Source organism: Cryptomeria japonica, chromosome 3, assembly GCF_030272615.1.
Source record: "Cryptomeria japonica chromosome 3, Sugi_1.0, whole genome shotgun sequence".
In the NCBI taxonomy this organism is placed as follows: Eukaryota; Viridiplantae; Streptophyta; class Pinopsida; order Cupressales; family Cupressaceae; genus Cryptomeria; species Cryptomeria japonica.
The window spans coordinates 351,976,041-351,993,394 of record NC_081407.1 but is presented as its reverse complement, the minus strand read 5'-3'; the positions used below and the strand labels follow the sequence as shown (position 1 = coordinate 351,993,394).

General features: G+C 39.0%; 1 non-coding gene across 1 annotated transcript; it reads left to right on the top strand.

The window, feature by feature from the left end:
• On the top strand, positions 1–73 carry TRNAF-GAA (transfer RNA phenylalanine (anticodon GAA)). Its single transcript has one exon. It is a non-coding gene; the product is annotated as a tRNA-Phe (tRNA).
• The last annotated feature ends 17,281 nt before the right edge of the window (positions 74–17,354 follow it).

The following is a 17,354-nucleotide window of genomic DNA, read 5'->3' as shown; positions in this document are numbered from 1 at the left end:
GCGGGGATAGCTCAGTTGGGAGAGCGTCAGACTGAAGATCTGAAGGTCGCGTGTTCGATCCACGCTCACCGCACACAAGCCAGTCAACTTACAGAGCTTTTGCTTAGAAATAAAATCAAAAAATGTATCGGAGTTTTCAACATTGACAGTCTAAATAATTAATTGCTTGGATATTTTAAAATTCTAGATTCTTCATCATTCAAGTTATCTCGGCCAATTTGCTTCATAAGGTAAAAGCTTGTTCCCAGAAAGCCATTTGGTGCACAATTCAATGAAGCATTCAACTCAAAGAAAAAGGAAAATGCAAAATTTTATCTTTAAGGTTTAATTCTAGCAATAGAAAAGGGTATCTAAATTGTGGACACTCTTAAACAGAACACACTAAGCTGAGAGACTACTTAGGTGGCTCATTTACATAGAATTCGACATCTTTATTCTATTTTTCATTTCTTCAAAACTTTAGCATTCTTTTGTTTATCATTATCTATCTTACCTTTTTTTTTTTAAAATTGCATGTAATAATGACATGGTTACACTCTTGCTAACATCTTATTATCAAAACAAGGCTTTGTTCTCTTACTTACAATTCAAATTTTTTAATGCGACGATCCAATTATTTCTTTCATCTAACTTATCTAATGTCCATCTTTCATTCTTATTACCTTTTTAAAAAAAAATTAAACAACCTTGTCATTCATAAATTTAATTGTCACTAAATCGACCAAATTATTGATTCATTTTCATTTCCTAATCAAATCTCAGTTAGATTAATAGTTTGTTCTAAGTAAGACATGTTAAGCAATCTAACTAGAAAGATGGTGTTAAGCAACCAAGAACTTCTCTATGTTTATCCTTGATGTGTTTTCCAGTTTTTCCACATCAATATTCCCTTTGCTAAAACTTTATCTCAATCTAAGGTTGGTATAAAAATCCCTACCATTAACATGAACCTATAAGTCTAGTGCTTCCTTTCTCAATAGAGTCATGTTTTGGCCAGCACCTATAACCAATCCAAGAATTCCTTCAATGGACCCCCTTATTCAAAAATGTTCTTCTTGTAGTGTTTTGCCTTTTGTTATACTTGTTATGTACATAAATATCTCAAATTATAAAAATTTCTAAGTGTTAGAGGTGATTGTGTCTATTTCTAGCCATTGTTGGGTTTATAGGTTTTCTCTTGCTAGTGTTCTTTCCATCTATTTTAAAACCCAACATTTCCAATTTTGTCTAAGAATTTTGACTATTTCAGTCTTTTAGACTTCTTATTGCCCAAGTATTATCATGGTTTTCCGAATGCTTCCATTGCCTACTTTGCCTTTGCCCGTGGCCCTAGAATTTTAGGTCTCCATATGATCATATACTTCTTATGTTATAATTCTAATTCATGAACCTTGAATTTTCCACTTATCTTTTCCATGCTCCCTCTCATTTAGCATTGACTATTCACCATCCTCAATTCATAAATTGAGGATTTACTTTTCCGTTAAATCTCAAAATCTTTGCCTTTTATTATTTTCCCTACTCATTTCCCTCACCCCACTTCCCATCTCCCTTCCTCCTTGTGGGAGCTAGACTTGAAGGATTACTCATACCATCATACCCAAAAGTTATAAGCTATGTGGCAAAACCAATATTTTAACCTTGAAAGTCTTCCACTCTATTTACCTTGCTCTTTTTGCTTCTAGAGCATTTGGCACATGACATTAATAATCCCTAACCCATTTCTCTTAAGTCATAAACTTTTGGAATATTATATTTTCCTTTACCAAAAATGCATTTGGCACTCTGTATCCTTGATCACTAATCCCGTTCCTTAACCCTTTTATCCATATTATATAGTGGTATTACATTTTCCCTCACTATTGGATATCCCTTTCCCTAATCCTTGTTCCCCTTTACATATTTTCCTTTTAAACTCTAAGATTCTTTATGCAAATTTCCCTAAAAGTAAGGTAGCATATGGTAATAATAAACCTTATTTCAAAATTACTTAATGCAATATGGACTTCTATTTAAGTTCTACCAACTTAATGCAATATGGGCTTCGGCTTCCAATTAAGTCATACAATGTATGAAATGTTAAACAATGTAAGAAAACAAAAATTAAAAAAAAAATTAGAGAATAGGAGAATCCTCATTGACAAAAGAAAAATTGAAAAAATAATACAAAGGAAAGAAGTAAAAAATCAAGAAAAAGGCCATGCAGAAACTTAGAAAAAGAACTTCAATTATTACCAAGGTTGGATTAATAGGAGCATATCTCAGAAGATTATGAAAGTGAATAATGGAAAAATATTAAAGAAAGGAGGGACATGATTTGGTGATAAGGAATTCCAAAGAGTTAATTAAGGGGAAAAGGGGGAGGATGATAGTAAGGCATGTACGAAAAAATTGGAAAATTTGGTAGAATAAGAAGAGGTTAGGGTTCAAGGGTTGGGTAGGTTTAAGATGAATAAGTTTATTGAAAAGAAACTCATGAAAGATGGATTTTCATGGGTTTTCTAGTTCATTCAATTAGAGTTAGCTTGTGAACAAAGGGAGATAGTAAATTTAGATGAGGAGGAGGAGTAAGACAATTTTGGTTGGTTTAGTTAATTCTTTGATAAGGGTTGGGTAAGGAGTTAAGGAGAAAATTGTAAGTTACAAGTGTTCTTTTTTGTAGAATTATTCGTTTCTTGAGAAGAAGATGGGGCTAAAGAAATAGAGGCATTAGAGGTCAAAGAGTCCATATGCACTTAAAATGATCTATCATATATGTAAATAAGCATATAGTGTTATAAAAGTTGGACATTTATGCAAGTGAAGCTTTCAGAAAAAATTCCTAATAAATACCCTCTCAATATTAGAGTCATGAAGAAGTAAGAGATCTATGAAAGACTGCATTGTTGATAGAAGATGAAATCCATCACCTTCTCATCTGTGCTTTGATTGTGCAATATATAATATTGATGAAACTAACTTGCAATCCTATGTCGACTTAAATGTTTTCCATGAAAAGATAAGCGAGATAAAGCAAAGAACCCATAAAATACGTAGATAAAGAGTAAAACCATTTTCAGGCATTTTCCTTAATGAATAGAGAAAACTATTAGCTAAGAATTGATCATCAATGTAATGACCAATGCATATTAATATATACAGGATTAAACATGTATCATACATGTATGTAAATTTTTAGCATGAACTATGGTTCTTGTGGGTGATTTATTATAGCCAGAAATATTTTTATTTTGGAGGAGGTTTAAGGTTCCATCCCTTAGGGTATACGATGATGGGAGAATAGATGGGTAGTGTTCAATTATTGACATTTCTTGAACTAGGTGGTAAATGATAGGGTTAGGGGCATAGGTTTTGGAGGAGGTTTAAGGTTCCAACCCTTAGGGTATAAGATGATGGGAGAATAGATGGGTAGTGTTCAATTATTGACATTTCTTGAACTAGGTGGTAAATGATAGGGTTAGGGGCATAGGTTGGGACGTTAAGGGTAGGAGGTGCAAATTTTTTTATTTTTTAATAAGAATGTGGCAAGGGTTGTGAAGTTATGGTAAGAAAGGAGAGGGATTGACAATCATGGTAAGAGAGGATCAAGCAAGATATGCGAAGGGTAAGGATTGAAAGGGTGTTTGCCCTCTCAGGTGAATAACTTAAAGCATACAAATAAAACACGTAATGCAGAATAATAATGCCATAGATATCAGATGCAATATAAGAGATGCTATTCCATTCATAATTGTTGTTTTTCACAAGTTACATTCGGAAGTATATAAAGATACCGAGGGGGTGCGAGCGCCAACCGTCGCACCGCAACTGCCACCCCTCGCTTGCCAACTAACCAAGACAATTACAACTTAACTAACTAGTTTTATTTTCATGTACAATATTGCTGCCAACATCATCCCCCCCAAAAGAAAAGAAGTCGTCTCTGGACGACATAATACAAAATAGAGATGACATTAAACAGAACCAAAGTAGAGAACTGCTAACACCAGTCGAGCCCGGAACTTATACACTTGTTGCGTCCTCGCCTGAAAACCCTTTTCTGCTACCATCCGATACTCAAGTGCGGATGTCACCATTATTGCTTCCACAAGGAGTTCTTTTTTTTTTCCTTGACATCATAGTCCTCCGGTGCCTAAACCAAACTTGTCTGCAAAACACGCTTTTCAGTCTCAGCCTCCACCAACTACTACTCAAATGATACTGTCTCCCTAGCCAATTTGTCCTCGATGGCCACCTGCGCGGCCCTCTCAGCATCCAACTCTTGGGTACGTCGAGCTAAGTCTCACGCTAATACTGCCTCCAACCCAGTGGTCAGCTCCTCCCAAGCCCTCTGTGCATCCACCAAGGCAACCTCACGTCCAGCCGAGACATACTCCGAGTTCCTCAAAGCGTACCATTCCTGCCTGGAGGTGGCCACAACCCTCTGGCACAAAGACTAGGAGACACCTCAAATCCACCATCACACTCCCCAAAGGCTAAAAACTAAACTGAATAACTCCCCGGTGTCATACAACTACGCGGACCTGCAATGCCTTCCCTCACCAATGCTTAGCTTTAGGCTTCCTTCTCACAGTACGGACAACCACAACACTTATCGTCACATCTTTGATGCCCTTCGCCCAACTCCAACAAGTGCACTGTAGCTCAAAAATAAACTGGGGGTCTGGGGGCAGTGCCCCTAGCGGGGTCGAGGGGCAGCACCCCTGCCACCAAGACCAATTTACAACCTTCAGAACCACACGAAAGTCCATGGCGCGCATCAATTCTGTGATATTTTAAGATGTCTAAACCCTTCTTCTGCACTCTAATATTTTCAGCGTCCTAGCTCCAGATGTAATCGAATGATTTTTCAATCTAGTCATCGTCGTCGTTTTTTTTTTTTTAATCCACTGTAATGTCCCCGACGGCACCCCGGCCATACAACCTCCCTATACGGTCAACAACAGCACTGACACCTCCAATCGTACAACCATCTATCTGTGTCGTCAACACCCCTCCACCGTACGAATCACCCCATATGGAATACACGACCAACCATCTACCATACACATCGTACGGGCCTCCTTCTGCACGCTGAACACTTAACTACCTCCTGGATGGCTGTGTATGGTTGCATGTGCCTACCCTATGCTTGCGTGGACGTTGCGTTGTTGGGTGAAGTGCGTTTGGGCGGGGTTGCTGCATCTGCACGTGTTTATGTCTTCGGTTGTGCTTATGCCTTGCGACGGTGATGGTTTCCACCGCACGGTGGTCCACCGTCGATGTTGTCACCGCCAGTGGTCCCACCGTCGGAGTTGCCACCGCATGGTGGTGCTACCGTACGGTGGTTCCATCGCCGGTGGTCCCACCGTCGATGTTGTCACCGCCAGTGGTCCCACCGTCGGTGTTGCCACCGCACGGTGGTTCCACCGTACTGTGGCTCCACCATGGCTTTCTTCTTCTTCTTTTTTCCCCAGTTGTACGGTCAACTGTCGTACGGTCGTATGTTTTTTTTTTAATTTCCTAATTTAGTTGTCTAGATAGTCTTCGGCTCGGGTCCCCTGTCTCTGGGATCGCTCTTCATCCTTCTCAGTTTTCCTCGCCCAAGAATCTCCCACATAGGTCCTGTGCCTCTCAAGTCGCCTGCCCGGCCTCTCGAGTCCCCTTCCATCCTATCGGGTTCCCCTCCAGACTCTCGGGTGTCCTTCCGGCCTCTCGGGTCCCCTGTGCGCTTCTTGTGGTAGGGTTTCAATTTAGACCCGTTGGTGGCAAGTCTATTTTCGATGGCCATCCAAAGACCTGGAACCACAAATTCTACAGGGATCACTATCTCCTTCCCATACATAAGAAGAAGAAGAAGAAGAAGAATAAAAAATTTCAAGGCTACGGCCTTCCACGTAGGGTTCCAATCGGTGCCGACACGAATGATCTTGGGATTATCTACGTCACCGCGGTTTGGGCCGTCTCCCTTCCAATATTCTTTGTATTCTGGCAGGTACACCTCCTCTGTTACTTGCTCTAGTTCCTCTACTTTGAGCCTGTAGCTCTGGAACATTTCGTAATCCTCCATCTGCCAGTGGAAGAGCCCGTTCAATGACCCTGTCTCATCCTCGAAGCACTCTCCTAGTTTGAGAATCCCTTCGTCGTTGGGCTCCCTGCAGCCCTGTCCTTCGTCCCTTAGGTCGCCTTTTCCTTCACCCTCTGATTCCGAAGATGATGCCAATTCCTCGCCGACAACCTGGATCCTCAGATCAATGGTGTACTTCCGCCCCCCTTTCTCCATAGAAAGGGTGTTCTTTTTCCAGTCGTGGTTCACCTTTGTTGTAACCAGCCACCCTCTGCCTAAGATGGCGTCGTACCCCTTCTTCTTGAGTGGGATTACCATTAAATCTAGTATGAAGGGTTGCGTGCCGATGGTGACCGGATGGGCCATCAAGGTGTCGAGTGGCTTGATGTCGTGCTGGTCTGCACCTACCAAGTTGAATGTGGGTGGCCATAGTGTTGGCTTCCCCAGCTTCTTCCACGTATCCTCTGGCAATACATTCACCCTCGAACCTCCGTCCACGATGGTGTCTTTGAGGACAACTCGGAGAATTCCCATCTCTACTACAACAGGATGCTGACCACTATTTAAGGCCAACAACATTGGGTCAGCCGAGGGGCTGACCGGAACTTCCGCCGGTGTGGCATGCAAAGGTGCCTACGCAGTGGTTTGTATGGAACTAAAAATGGCGGTTCTTAATTGTGGCATTGTTTCTAGAAGGTCCTTTACCCTTATAGGTACTTCCATCTGCAATACTTGCCCAATGATGTTATTTTCAGCTTTCATACGGGATGATGTACTCGCCACCTCGTTATCTTGTCATTCGGTCGTCATCTCATGTTCAATATTGGCCTTTGCCTCCCGTAATCTCTCCTTCTCCATACGGGGGTCGGGATAAGTGGCCTCTTTCATCTGGGCACGGGTGATCGCCAGTACTTCTTTCTCACCAGTCTTCTCAGCCTTCTCAATGTTGAGGAGATTAACCCCTGCCTTTGGGCAATTTGCGTCCTCATGGTCGCCTGGCCCACACCATCGGCAGAGGTGTTGAGGGGTGGCTTCCTTCGTGCAATCACGGGCGAAGTGCCCCCACTTATTACAGGCCCTACATTGGATCATTGGCTGGCCCTTGGCGTCATACTGGATATGACTTTCGTTATTGTTATTGTTGTTATTCCTTCTGTCGTCGCGTCTGTTGTCCTGGTAACCTCCATATGATGTCGTTGTGTTGGTTTATTGGGTCATACCCGCTAGTGCGGATGTTGTGGCCTGCTCCGTGAACAACACTTGGCTCATTTGCGTACTTCGGGTTTTCATGTTGTATGGGCATTCCTTGATGGAGTGTCCCATCACTTGGCAAGTCTCACAAAAGGCCTTCTTCAGGCAGGTGCCTTTTGTGTGGCCTTCTTCCTTACAATCAGTGCACCACACATCTTCGTTTTTGCTCGTGCTTCCTTTCATGTTCTTAAATTCCTTCAACATACGGTGCATATCCTTTTGAAGATCTTGGACCTTCTTTCTTGATGATTCGTCACTACTGCTTTCTCCCGAGGACTCCTCTTCTCCAGAGGACTTGTCCTTTTTCTTCCGCAATGTTTTGTCTCCGCTTTCCAAATCCATCGCACGATTATATGCGTCATCGTATGAAGTGGGCGGTACAAGAAGTGGGCGGTACAATTTTCATCTTCCTCCCCAAGGATGACCGCAACCCTTCCACGAACCATCTCTTCTTTAGTCCGTCAGCCGGCTGGTTCTCCATCTTCCCCAGTAATTCCTTTAATCGTCAGCTGTATGTTTGCACTATTTCGTGCTTTCCCTGCTTTGTGCTTAGTATCTCCTCCACGATCTCATTATCATCTTGAAGGAGTCGAAACTCCTTCTCAAAAGCTTTATGTAGGTCATCCCATGTTCCCACCTTTGTTTTGTCCACATCAGAGTACCAATCAATGGCTACTCCTCTCAGGGTGGCAGGGAACTGCACCACCCAATCTGCTTTGTCAACTACCCCATTGGCTGACCATATTGTCTCACATGTACGACAATGTCATACGGGGTCATCGTTGCCATCTCCATTGAATTTAGGCAACTTCCGTTTGCCCGCCATCGAGGGGGGTCATCTTCCTGGAGGTTGTTGTGGCTGCATCTATGCGCCGCTCCCTCCGGCGCCGGTGGTGTGTCCTGCGTGGGTGATTGGAGGTACAGTGCTTTGCCTGTTGTGTGTGGCACCTGCAACCATACAGTTGTCCTCCCCTCCGTTGTCGCCCGCACCCACTCCTGGCTCCCTCTCATGATCCTCACTTCGTGGCGTAAGGGATAAGTTTTTAAACTGATCCCGAATCTCTTCGACTAGATTCTGTCGTAACCTTGTTTCCTCCAGAAAATCTTCGTGGCTCTGCACCCTATGGTGTTCTGGCGACGCATAGAAATTTCCCTCGGCTTCTGCACCCTTCGTGACACCTCCTTGGTTCCCTTCGGGCCACCCTTAGGCAGGTCGTCCTTCGGCAAGTTGCCTCAACCTTCGTCTATGTTCTACTTGTTGTTCCAGAATCAAGGCCCTCTGCGCGGCCTCCCACTCGTCTATTTCTGCTTTTTTATTTCTATCTTTATTCAATAGGTTGGGCATTAATTGTCGTACATTTCCATAATTCACAATACATAAACCAAAACACGTCTTTATTAATTCATTTCGTCAGATACAACATGTGTCAATGACACTTTTATTTGAATAAAGAAGGTTCAAGGTTCAATTCCTTTCTGGCTTGGCGCCATCCCGTTCTGCTTCCGGTCAGCTGCTATCTTCGTACTATTGAGGGATATGTTGGCGTCGCTCTTCCTGGGAAATCTTTTCTAGGCGAGCTTGTTGTGCCAGTGATGCCTGTGCAAGCAACCAGGGAAAATGGTTCATTAATTGATTTACTGTCGGGCTAACCTCCAGCACTATCCACACGGCACTTGGTGGGATTTCTGCCTCCATGGCCTCTCATCAGACGTATGTCTCGATGGCTACTTGGAGCAGAATTGAAAATTCCCTCGTCACAGTGTCTTCTCCATTGTAGAGCTCGATTTGCGCGTCGTCGGCCTCTGGGTTTATCTCACCAACAGGTAAGCCCATCATGTCCCTGCGCCATCTGCGTCTTCCGTTCTCGAGTATGTCTAAGCAACGGCACCAAATGTTTGCCCTCTCGGGTGAATAACTTAAAGCACACAGATAAAACACGTAATGCAGAATAATAATGCCATAGATATCAGATGCAATATAAGAGATGTTATTCCCTTCATAATTGTTGTTTTTCACAAGTTACATTCGGAAGTATATAAAGATACCGAGGGGGTGTGAGCGCCAACCGTCGCACTGCAACTACCACCCCTCGGTTGCCAACTAACCAAGACAAGTACAACTTAATTAACTAGTTTTATTTTCATGTACAATATTGCCGCCAACAAAGGGTGGTGAATAGGGATATAGGAAGCAAAGCAATTGCCTAAAGGGACATGATCATAATTAACAGGAGAGAGAGAGAGAGAGAGAGAGAGAGAGAGAGAGAGAGAGAGAGAGAGAGAGAGAGAGAGAGAGAGAGAGAGAGAGAGAGAGAGAGAGAGAGAGAGAGAGAGAGAGGTTGCATGAGGAGTAGGCATGAAAATATAGGTAAAGGAATATTGAGTGGTAGTAAAAAGAAAAGAGGTTGGCTAGAAGAGGGTATGAAGGTAGGAGAATTAGACTATAAACGGACACTTGAATGTGGATAATATATTCTCTACGTTGTAATATGTATAGCTCTTCAAGATGAATGATGATGATTTATTAAGGAGTATGTGAGTGAAGAGATTAAGGATTAGCTAATTTTTGGAAATTAGAATGAGTGTTTGTTGTTTAAAACTTGAAAAATATTTTTGAGGATGAAGTGAGGAATAAATGATGAAGAATTCACATCAAGTTTATTACAAATATGCATAAAAATATGATAGCCTACATAATTTAAATATAAAAAAGTCTTTTCAATTGTCTATCTTAGGATCCAACAAGCAATCAATTACAAATAGGTTTATTTAAGTTAACAAACACAAAAAAAAATTAGTCTATCAACTAAATTATTTTTCTTTCTATCTAAATTGCTCAACATGGCTTAGAACAAATTCTTAATCTAAATAAGATTTGGTTGGAAAATAAAAATAATTAAATTTATGAATAACAAGATTGTTTCAAAACAGTTCACACCCATTGTTTGTACTTTGCATATGTCTACCAGAGTAATTGCAACAACAACTACTGACAGACTTGCTCTATCCTTTATGCTTTGATGGATGTCCATACCCTATTCCAAAGCTCCTATTTTGGCACAAACTAGGAGGATGTTGGCAAAGGTTCCACAGTCTGTCTTTACATATGCCAATCACATTTTCTTGAAATTGACTTTGTGAATAAGCTGCAATCAAGGCTTTCCATGAGAATACGTCTCTTCGAGGCATTCTGTTTAGCTTATCTATAATTCCATATTCTGGGTACCCTGCAGTCATGGCAATCCATAAGAACATATTTATTTTAGGTATTTTGTCAAATAGTTCATGCCCCTGCGCTATGCATCCACATTTTGCGTACATGTCTACCAGGTTGATTGGTAGGCTATTGATCTGACAAATTCCCCATCCTTTATCACTTGACGAATTTCACGCCCTGTTCTTAAGCTCCCGTTTTAGCACATGCAGGGAGGCTGCTTGCAAAAGTTGTGAAGCTTTCTTTACACCTGCAAATTGCATTTGCTTGAAGATTCCTGAAGCCTTTTCAACAAATACATTTTGCATATATCCTTAAATCATTGCATTCCACGAGACCACATTTCTTTGAGGCATTTGGTCAAACAGTTTACATTGCTTGTCTATGTCTCCACATTTTGCATGCATGTATATCGAAGTATTTCCAAAACTACATCTGAAAGCTCTCATTTCAGCACAGGCTGGAAGTATGCTAAATCGTTGGCCTGTTTGTTGCATATTTTGACAAAGTGACAGCTGCCTCCTGAAGATCTCCATACTTTTGTTTGCTGCAACAAACATACTCAATGAGAGGCTCTATTTCCGTGACAAGTGATTTGAATTTGGTCTGGCTTATGCAACGGTGATTTGACTGCTGACTATGACGGTTTACTGGACAATTTAGGGGAACAGAACCCACAAGAGCCACCTAAACAGTCTGTCAATTTAGTGTGTGTTTTTTTTAGTCAAACCCTAAATTGTTGTCTTGGACGAATCCTTTTTTTGTCTATGGTTGGACAAATACAAGTGGCCAATAGAGTTCTTTTGGTCAGTCATGTTTATATTTCTTCTTGTTGGTTGCCCTTCTTGTTACAAACAGCTCGCCCTTCTTGTTACAAACAGCTCACACAACTCATCTGCGGTTTTATTATGGTCCTAATGGGGGAATAAAAAAGGTACGCCAATCACTTCATGGTCTCATTGCATCCTCCCAAAAGAAAAGGGGGGATTCGGCATCATTGATCCTTATACTCACGGAGTTTGTCTTTCAGCCAAATGGATTGGAAGAGCTTTGGAAGGAAACACGGCTTGGAAACTTTTAATTCGGTATCGTATTCAAATGGCTACAGCCGGTAGATCTTGGAACTCTGTTTAATGGAGTGATAAGATCCTTTTAGCCCTACACTTTAAACTCCATGGATCAACCCTTCTCGACTACATATGGAAAGCCTGGCCGGTGGTTTCTTGCAAGTTGTCTTGGTTTGAACAATCTTTCAGTGATGGTCTCAGCTTTGTGTCCTCTTCAATTTGGTGGAATCATCTAATCAAAGAAAGTAACAGCCTACTCGCAATGATTCCAAGGTTTAAAGCTGAAGGTCTATTCAAGAAAAGCATTCAAACATTTAGAGATCTATGGGACTCTACTTGTTGTTCGTGGAAATCATGGCAACAATTCAAATTGTGCTTCAATTTAAATTATAGACATAAGGCTGCAATGATGGAAATTATTAATATTGTGCCTCCCAACCTAGCTATTCTTACCTCTTCAAATTGTCATTCTTGCTTTCTCAAAGACTAGAGGTGGCCAAATGGCTGCAACCTTAGATCATTTCCTCTGAGAGTCCTTTATAAAAAACTTGTGAATGGCATGCCCTTATCTCGTAGACTTAATTTTTTTTTTTAAATGCAATTTCAAATGAACTAGTTGGAACCATCTCAACCACCAAATCTGGAAATCGAAAGTTGACTCTCAATTCCAACTCACTGCTTGAAAGCTTCTTAATGAAAAACTCCCTATTGGACCCTGCCTTAAATTCCCCAACCCACCCCCTGCTTGCCCCTTTTGTGGTGCTTTTGAATCCTTCAAACATTGCTTTCAGTTTTGCTCTCATGCCAAACTGTTATGGAATGAGCTTTGTGCCTCCTTTCCTGCTCTTTTCCACTTTCCTTGGTCTTGGAAAGCTGCTCTTCTTAGATCTTCAAAATCTCACAACATGACATCCAGCTTATGTCGTCTCACCATAATAAATTACATTTGGAAGTTTAGATATGCATCTGCTCTTTCTCATTCTTTTTCTCCCCTAGAGATTGAAATTCAGACCATTTTTTGTAACCTTTTAATGCTAATGACACAAATACTTACCTCCTCCAAAGATCAAGTCAACAATGATGCTTTCAAGGTGTAGGTGGAGGATCTTCTTACTTGGCTCAAACAAAAAGTTTCATTTTTAGGCAGAGATTTCAGAAAGTGTGCTATCAAAATTGTTCAATGTTGATGGAATTTTGGGGAAAGGTGTTTGAGTCTAGCTACTATCTTTAGTTGTGCTTCTTTGTTTGCCAAGTTGACCATTTCTAGATGTCTTTTTCTCAACCTGTGAGATCGTAGAGATTTCTTTATCTTGCATCTTGTAGATATTTAGAGGGTAACAATTTGTTTGTTGTTTTGTCTTTGTAAACTGCTAAAGAATTGTCATAAACACTTGATTTTAGTTTGAGACTCTATGATGGGGGTTCTTGACTCCTATTGTTAAAGTATTGGATTTGTTTCTTTTTCTCAACTTTATAATGTATCTTTGTCCTCTCGGCCCCCTCCCCTAAGGCTCAAGTCTCCATACCCCTCCTTGAGTTGGGTCTGAGTTGTAGAAGGTTGGACAGGTTTCTTTTGTTCGACCTTGCTTGTTTTGAGCTTGCTCTGATGTGTTGATTTTTACTACATGGGGGATTTTCTTTTTTATGGTCTCGGACTATGTAAAGGGTTGGCGCCCTAGTTAATGTTGTTTTTTTAATAAAAAACAATTAAATTTTCTATTTATATGAATTTTTTCTTGATTTGATAATAAAGGTAATAATATTCAAGATCAATACTAGGTTATATGTGTTATTGGTAGACCTCAGTCCTATTTTTTTTGTATGCTAGGGTAAAAGCACATTTCATTTATAAAAATCTCCCTATAGTGCTAGAAACATATGTATGATGTTTGGTAAAGAGCATTCAACCATACCATAGGCCATAAAACATGGTCCAAACTTCCTACAAACCTTATTAAATGTACTTAGTTGAATAGTAGAGTTCTATTTGAAAAACTGTCAATATTAAAATTATTTTTTCAAGGCATCCATTTACTAAAAAAGTAACAAACATGCAATGTGATTCACATGACACTATCAACCACATGCAAAAAATTTAAATCCCTCAATTTTTTTCTCATGAGCTTTACATTATAATTTAACCAAAACAATTACACATAGAATCAACTATTAGTACTAATTCTATAACTCCATGGTTGTTCCTCGAATTTTGCATCATTTGAGCATAGCATTTGAATCACAACACAAAACTAAAACCATTGTATATGTTTTTCAATGGCTTAACTATCCAATCTAACATGGAGGGTCACAATTTGACAATTTTACAAATGACAATATGAATCTCTCATGTCCATGGCCTTGTCCTCTACAATAAGCTCAAAAGTATGAAATTACAATTCTTAACTTGAGAATTAACTCTAATGTTATAAGGGAATACTCCATAGCTGATTTTGTCTACCTTGCAAGGAGTATATATAGGGATACAATATATGCACATGATTTTTCATGGATTCTTAATAGATTTAGTAGCTTAACAATTTGCATATTATTACAAGATGTATAATGTTAAATGAGAACTCAAATAATATATTTTTATAACTTAGATCATTTATAATTTATAGTTTTAGTACCTTTGATGAAGTGTAAGATGAAAAACATTTTCTGTTAATGGATATCTATTATGTACAAATATTAAATGAATTTTAAAAAATAGGTTGTAAAAATAATATTATATTTAAGCACCCATGGAAATAGCATTCTAATTTTCTCAATGCAAGGTACACTATTGGAAAAATATGGCTCAACCTTGCATTGGCAATATTCATATTTGTAATGAAACAACTAGCTTAAGAGAGGACTATAACAGGAAATGTTGTAATGATTGATAATACTTGAGAATAATAAGCCATTTTGAGGAGGCAAACCTCCAAATATATCCAAGGAGAACACATTTTACAATATGATGATCATAAACTAACTCTAGATCATACATATACCCTACTTATGCCTTTGATGCCACCTAGGCTAATGTAAATACTCATACAAGACTATATTAATGACCATTCAACTTAATTAAGAGTTAATATAGCCACAAGTCCACTATTTATAACCTATGCACACTATAGGATTAATGGCATAGCATGTCCCCCCTTCAAACAAGCGTTGTCCTCAACATTCTATCCAATCGCAAAATGTTCTACCAAAAAAAAAATCTCATGTGACATCTTCAACTAGCAAATTCTTCCATTTTATGAGTGTCCTCGTCCTTAATTCTTTTTTACATGTCTTTAAAATTAACTCGTGCTTTGAGATGGATATTCCCTCTACATCTCCCTTAAGTAACATTGTTTGTGTTATTTTTTTACACTAATCAACTTATTGCTTGATTGTGTTGTGTGGCTTTGTCTTTTTCTTTATGCAAATAGAGAGTAAGTCATGTTGATGTTAAATGTGTTCATCACTCTAACATTTTAGTGTCCAAAAAAAGATGTGAAGGATGGTAGATGGTACCCTAACACTGATTGATTGGTCTTCTTAGGATCTCTTTTGGGAGGCAATCCTTTTGGTCTATCCCTAAAAATAGCTTTTGCATTTAGTGATGTAGGAATCCTTGACTACTATATTTTTTTATATTAATAATTGAGTCATGCATCTATCTATCCTATTGTTAAGTATCCTTTGCATTTGGTGCAAGCTTGCCATTTGTGGATACTTTGCATGTAATCCCCTTATTTCAACTATTTTACCATCTAAGTGAAACCACATTAATAGCTCTTGAAATTTCATCTCAATTGTTCCTATAAGTACTGCGTCATTGGACTCCCAAAACAATGTATCATCTCGACATGGGGATAGCAAACATAAGACAACCAAGCATGCAGTCTCTCATAATGTGTTTATCATCATGACATTTCATTAAACAAATAATTATACATCCATTTGTAATTATAACAAAAAAAAGTAGGGTTGGAATATGAAATAGTTTGATTGTGACTCCAATATACTATTGATGAAGTTATGAGTACAACCTAAGTCAAACAATGGTTTTTAACTTCTATTGTTTAACGAACACCTACCTTAGGCATTGATGGGTTGCTAATTCCTAACATTGTATAACAAGAGACATTTGGTTGGACACCATCTAAATCTTTAACAACCACTCCTTCCTCTTTATCATTTTCTTCATCATTGGTGTCCTCAATGTAGAACTTGTTTAGATCTACTAACACTCCATTTTCATATCTACTACTCGTAGCCATTTTTCACAACTCCTCTTCACTCAACAATATTTGAGGATTACAAAACACAACCTCTTATCTCACCTATTTCTTAGGTTTCTTTATTAAGTTCAATACATGAGGCATTCACATATTTTGCCAGCTATGTAGTGCTTATGCATCTATGCAAATATTATATACCATCATAAACTATGCACCCACAAGCATGACTAATCCTTTCAGTGCTTAAACAAACTTAATACCCACCCAATCTGTTGGGCACCTTACTTCAAGCATGGAAGAAAAGATAACAGATTTTCTGCACAAATTATGTTGTGTTGTCAACAACCAAAGAGAAAGGTTGGACAAAGTTTGCAGGAGAAATATTCAGATTTCAAACCAACGCAACAACCTCACATAAAAATGAGATAAGCCAATAACAAATTCCCTACACCTAGTGCCTCATTCAACTTACCCAAAACAAAATGTAGATAAGAAAAAGAACATGGGATTTGAAGATGTTCAAGCCATGAGCTTGAGTCAAGATTTCTCCAATGTTTCAAACAAAAATTTGGGTCGTGATTCTATAGCTGCTCATTGTGGCACTTACAGCTTAAAATTTTGTTATAGTGGCACATGAGATGAAGGTAGGTCCATGGGTGAAAACTTGTACAAAATGTAACCACTATACTAATATTCCCTCTTTCTTGCATGGCTCTACAACAATAGAAAACTTAAAACTCAAACATTGCATGTTTTAAAGAAATTAAACTAAATTGTTCACACCCATCTTTGTCCTCTTAAAATTGGTTTATGAAATATGGTTGGGTTTAAAATGTCCAATGGATTTAAAAACTCATTAATCTACCAATATTTTGACCTTTTATATCAATTTTAAATAATAAATGTTATATTAGATATTTTAATTAAAAAAATGTTGTCAACAATTAAAATCTTTGCGGTCAAGATTTGTGTCATAAGATGAAAAAATTTCTAAAATGAGTATTTATTATTGCTAAAGTTAATTGTGCAATCACTGCAATTTGAAAATATGACCACTAACTAGAGGTTCCTTTGTAATGGCAACCAATTGGTAGGGAGTTAATCGAAATTCCACTACAACCACAAATCTCTTCTAATAGTATTGAAACTAAAACTAGACCCTCTTCATGAATTATCTAAACCTATTTAATTATTAGGAATTAAGAAATTCTAACTCATTGTCCACATTTCATGAATGCACTCCCAATTGCCGAATCATCAATTTTGGGTTCTAATCTTGTCCAACGGACTTCAAAGTAGAGATGGAGGCTCAAATTGAATTTACATAAACTTTGTGCAATTCTAGAATTTGAGAGTCAAGCCCATAATTTGAGATTTTAATGTACCAAATTTATGACCAACTTCCCATTTGGGGCATAAAAGAAAGGTTATTCGTCAAAGTGAACGTCAATTTCTTGTAAAAACAAGGCATAAAATCAAGTGCCAACAAAACCCAATAGTAAGATCATCACTCGTGTTATTCATTCCACTATAATAGAGTAATCATGAGCAATCAA